Here is a 5,994-nt window from a genome sequence, read left to right on the forward strand (position 1 = left end):
ATTGAGGATTGAGGATTGAGGATTGAGGATTGAGGATTGAGGATTGAGGATTGAGGATTGAGTATTGAAGATTGATTATTGATGATTGAAGATTGAGGATTGAGGATTGAGGTTTGAGGATAGAGGACGAGGACTGACGGTTGAGGATTGAGGTTGGAGGATTGAGGATTGAGGATTGAGGACTGAGGATTGAGGATAGAGGACTGAGCATTGTGGATTGAAGATTGAGGACTGGGGAATGAGGATTCAAGATTGAGGATTAAGGACTGAAGATTGGGGATTGAGTATCTAGGATTGGAGATTGATTATTGAGGATTGAGGATTGAGGATTGAGGATTCAGGATTGAGAATTCAGAATTGAGGATGAGGACTGAGGGATGAGGATTGAGGTTTGAGGACTGATGATTGAGGTTTGAGGATTGAGGATTGAGGATTGAGGATTGAGGATTGAGGATTGAGTACTGAAGATGGAGTATTGATGATTGAGGATTGAGGATTGAGGATTGAAGATTGAGGATTGAGGATAGAGTATTGAGGATTGAGGATTGAAGATTGAGGATTGAGGATTGAGGATTGAGGATTGAGTATTGAGGATTGAAGATTGAATGTTGATGATTGAAGGTTGAGGATTGAGGACTGAGGATTGAGTATTGATGTTTGACGTCTGAGGGTTGAGGATTGACTATTGATTGTTGAGGACTGAGGGCTGAAGACTGAGGATTCAGGATTGAGGATTCGGGATTGAGGTTTGAGGACCGAGGATTGAGGGTTGTGGATTGAGGATCGAGGATTGACGCATGAGGATTGAGGATTGAGGATTGATGATAGAGGATTGAAGAGAGAGGACTGAGTGTTGAGGATTGAGTCTAGAGAATTGATGTTTGAGGATTGAGATTTGATTATTGAATATTGTGGATTGAGTATTGAACCATGAGAATTCAGGATATTCTATTGAGTATTGAGAATTGAGGATTGATGGTTGAGTATTGAGGATTGATGGTTGAGTAGTGAGGATTGATGGCTGAGGGTTGTGTGTTGAATATTGAGGATTGAGGATTGAGGATTGAGGATTGAGGATTGAGGATTGAGGATTGAACATTGAGGATTGAAGATTGAGGACTGGGGATTGAGGATTGAAGATTGAGGATTAAGGATTGAGGATTGGGTATTGAGGATCTAGGATTGGAGGTTGGTTATTGAGGATTGAAGATTGAGGATTGAGGATTGATAATTGAGGGTTGAGGATTGAGGATTGAGGACTGAGCATTGAGAATTGAGAATTGAGGATGAGGACTGAGGGTTGAGGGTTGAGGTTTGAGGAACGCGGATTGAGGATTGAGGATTGAGTACTGAGGATTGACGATTGAGTATTGAAGATTGAGGATTGATGAATGAGGGTTGACGGTTGAGGTTTGAGGACTGAGGACTGAGGATTGAGTATTGAGGATTGAGGATTGAGGATTGTGGATTGAGGATTGAATGTTGAGGATTGGCGACTGAGTATTGAAGAATGAGGATTGAGGATTGAGGATTGAGGATTGAGGATTGAAGATTGAGTATTGAGGATTGAATATTGAGGATTGAGGATTGGGTATTGAGGATTGAAGAATGAGGATTGAGGATTGAGAATTGAGGATTGAGGATTCAGGATTGAAGATTGAGGATTGGGTATTGAGGATTGAACATTGTGGATAGAGGATTGAGTATTGAGGATTGAGGATTCAGGATTCAAGATTGAATATTGATGATTGAAGATTGAGGATCGAGGATTGAGGGTTGTGTATTGAGGACGAGGACTGAGGGTTGGGTATTGATGTTTGAGGTCTGAGGATTGAGGATTGAGGATTGAGAATTGTGGATTCAGGATTGAGGATTGAAGATTGGGGATTGGGTATTGAGGATTGAAGAATGAGGATTGAGTATTGAGGATTGAGGATTGAAGATTGCAGATTGAGTATTGAGGATTGAAGATTGAGGATTGAGGATTGAGGATTGAGGTTTGAGGATTGAGGATTGAGGTTTGAGGATTGTGGATTGAGTATTGAAGATTGAGTATTGAGGATTGAGGACTGACGATTGAGGATTGAGGATTGAGGATTGAGGATTGAGCATTGAGGATTGAGTATTGAGGATTGAAAATTGAGGTTTGAGGATTGAGGATTGAGGATTGAGGATTGAGGATTGAGGATTGAGGATTGAAGATTCAGTATTGAGGATTGAAGATTGAGAATAGAGGATTGAGGATTGAACATTGAGGACTGAGTGTTGAGGGTTGAGTGATGAGAATTGATGTTTGTGGATAGATATTTGAAGAATGCAGATTGAGTATTGAGTATTGAAAGCTGTGAATTGAGGATATTCTATTGAGGATTGAGGATTGACAACTGATTGTTGAGGACTGACGTCTGAAGATTGAGGATTCAGGATTGAGAATCCAGAATTGGGGTTTGAGGACTGAGGATTGAGGATTGAAGATCGAGTATTGAGGAAGAAGATTGAGGATTGAGGACTGAGGATTGAGGATTGAGGGTTGAGCATTGAGGATTGAAGATTGAGGCCTGGGGATTGAGGATTGAAGATTGAGGATTAAGGATTGAGTATTGGGGATTGAGGATCTAGGATTGGAGATTGATTATTGAGGATTGAAGACTGAGGATTAAGGATTGAGGATTGAGAATTGAGAATTGAGGATGCGGACTGAGGGTTGAGGATTGAGGTTTGAGGATTGAGGATTGAGGATTGATGATTGAGGATTGAAGATTGAGGATTGGGGATTGAGGATTGACGATTGTGGATTGAGGGTTGAGGATAGAGAATTGAGGATTGAGGATTGAAGATTGATGATTGGGGATTGAGGATTGAGGATTGAGGATAGAGGTTTGAGGATTGAGGATTGAATATTGAGGATTGAGGATTGAGGGTTGTGGATTGAGGACGAGGACTCAGGGTTGAGTATTGATGTTTGAGGTCTGAGGATTGAGGATTGATGATTGAGAATTGAGGAATGAGGATTGAGGATTGAAGATTGAGGATTGGGTATTGAGGATTGAAGAAGGAGGATTGAGGATTGAGGATTGAGGATTGAGGATTGAAGATTGAGGATTGGGTATTCAGGATTGAAGAATGAGGATTGAGGATTGAGGATTGAGGATTGAGGATTGAAGATTGAGTATTGAGGATTGAAGATTGACGATTGAGGATTGAGGATTGAGGATTGGGGATTGAAGATTGAGGATTGAGGATTGAGTATTGAGTATTGAAGATTGAGGATTTGGGACTGAGGATTGAAGATTGAGGATTGAGGATTGAGGATTGAGGATTGCGGACTGAGGATTGAGGATTGAAGGTTGAGGATTGGGTATTCAGGATTGAAGAATGAGGATTGAGGATTGAGGATTGAGGATTGTGGATTGAAGATTGAGTATTGAGGATTGAAGATTGACGATTGAGGATTGAGGATGGAGGATTCAGGATTGAGGATTCCGGATTGAGGTTTGAGGACTGAGGATTGAGGGTTGAGGATTGAGGTTTGAGGATTGAGGATTGACGCTTGAGGATTGAGGATTGAGGATGGAGGATTGAAGAGAAAGGACTGAGTATTGAGGATTGAGTGTTGAAAATTGATGTTTGAGGATTGAGATTTGATTATTGAACTTTGTGGATTAAGTATTGAACCATGAGAATTCAGGATATTCTATTGAGTATTGAGAATTGAGGATTGATGGTTGAGTATTGAGGATTGATGGTGGAGGGTTGTGTGTTGAATATTGAGGATTGAGGATTGAGGATTGAGGATTGAGGATTGAGGATTGAGGATTGAGGATTGAGTATTGAAGATTGATTATTGATGATTGAAGATTGAGGATTGAGGATTGAGGTTTGAGGATAGAGGACGAGGACTGACGGTTGAGGATTGAGGTTGGAGGATTGAGGATTGAGGATTGAGGACTGAGGATTGAGGATAGAGGACTGAGCATTGTGGATTGAAGATTGAGGACTGGGGAATGAGGATTCAAGATTGAGGATTAAGGACTGAAGATTGGGGATTGAGTATCTAGGATTGGAGATTGATTATTGAGGATTGAGGATTGAGGATTGAGGATTCAGGATTGAGAATTCAGAATTGAGGATGAGGACTGAGGGATGAGGATTGAGGTTTGAGGACTGATGATTGAGGTTTGAGGATTGAGGATTGAGGATTGAGGATTGAGGATTGAGGATTGAGTACTGAAGATGGAGTATTGATGATTGAGGATTGAGGATTGAGGATTGAAGATTGAGGATTGAGGATAGAGTATTGAGGATTGAGGATTGAAGATTGAGGATTGAGGATTGAGGATTGAGGATTGAGTATTGAGGATTGAAGATTGAATGTTGATGATTGAAGGTTGAGGATTGAGGACTGAGGATTGAGTATTGATGTTTGACGTCTGAGGGTTGAGGATTGACTATTGATTGTTGAGGACTGAGGGCTGAAGACTGAGGATTCAGGATTGAGGATTCGGGATTGAGGTTTGAGGACCGAGGATTGAGGGTTGTGGATTGAGGATCGAGGATTGACGCATGAGGATTGAGGATTGAGGATTGATGATAGAGGATTGAAGAGAGAGGACTGAGTGTTGAGGATTGAGTCTAGAGAATTGATGTTTGAGGATTGAGATTTGATTATTGAATATTGTGGATTGAGTATTGAACCATGAGAATTCAGGATATTCTATTGAGTATTGAGAATTGAGGATTGATGGTTGAGTATTGAGGATTGATGGTTGAGTAGTGAGGATTGATGGCTGAGGGTTGTGTGTTGAATATTGAGGATTGAGGATTGAGGATTGAGGATTGAGGATTGAGGATTGAGGATTGAACATTGAGGATTGAAGATTGAGGACTGGGGATTGAGGATTGAAGATTGAGGATTAAGGATTGAGGATTGGGTATTGAGGATCTAGGATTGGAGGTTGGTTATTGAGGATTGAAGATTGAGGATTGAGGATTGATAATTGAGGGTTGAGGATTGAGGATTGAGGACTGAGCATTGAGAATTGAGAATTGAGGATGAGGACTGAGGGTTGAGGGTTGAGGTTTGAGGAACGCGGATTGAGGATTGAGGATTGAGTACTGAGGATTGACGATTGAGTATTGAAGATTGAGGATTGATGAATGAGGGTTGACGGTTGAGGTTTGAGGACTGAGGACTGAGGATTGAGTATTGAGGATTGAGGATTGAGGATTGTGGATTGAGGATTGAATGTTGAGGATTGGCGACTGAGTATTGAAGAATGAGGATTGAGGATTGAGGATTGAGGATTGAGGATTGAAGATTGAGTATTGAGGATTGAATATTGAGGATTGAGGATTGGGTATTGAGGATTGAAGAATGAGGATTGAGGATTGAGAATTGAGGATTGAGGATTCAGGATTGAAGATTGAGGATTGGGTATTGAGGATTGAACATTGTGGATAGAGGATTGAGTATTGAGGATTGAGGATTCAGGATTCAAGATTGAATATTGATGATTGAAGATTGAGGATCGAGCATTGAGGGTTGTGTATTGAGGACGAGGACTGAGGGTTGGGTATTGATGTTTGAGGTCTGAGGATTGAGGATTGAGGATTGAGAATTGTGGATTCAGGATTGAGGATTGAAGATTGGGGATTGGGTATTGAGGATTGAAGAATGAGGATTGAGTATTGAGGATTGAGGATTGAAGATTGCAGATTGAGTATTGAGGATTGAAGATTGAGGATTGAGGATTGAGGATTGAGGTTTGAGGATTGAGGATTGAGGTTTGAGGATTGAGGATTGAGTATTGAAGATTGAGTATTGAGGATTGAGGACTGACGATTGAGGATTGAGGATTGAGGATTGAGGATTGAGCATTGAGGATTGAGTATTGAGGATTGAAAATTGAGGTTTGAGGATTGAGGATTGAGGATTGAGGATTGAGGATTGAGGATTGAGGATTGAAGATTCAGTATTGAGGATTGAAGATTGAG

This window comes from Calliopsis andreniformis, unplaced genomic scaffold (genome assembly GCF_051401765.1).
Source record: "Calliopsis andreniformis isolate RMS-2024a unplaced genomic scaffold, iyCalAndr_principal scaffold0046, whole genome shotgun sequence".
NCBI classification, from domain to species: Eukaryota; Metazoa; Arthropoda; class Insecta; order Hymenoptera; family Andrenidae; genus Calliopsis; species Calliopsis andreniformis.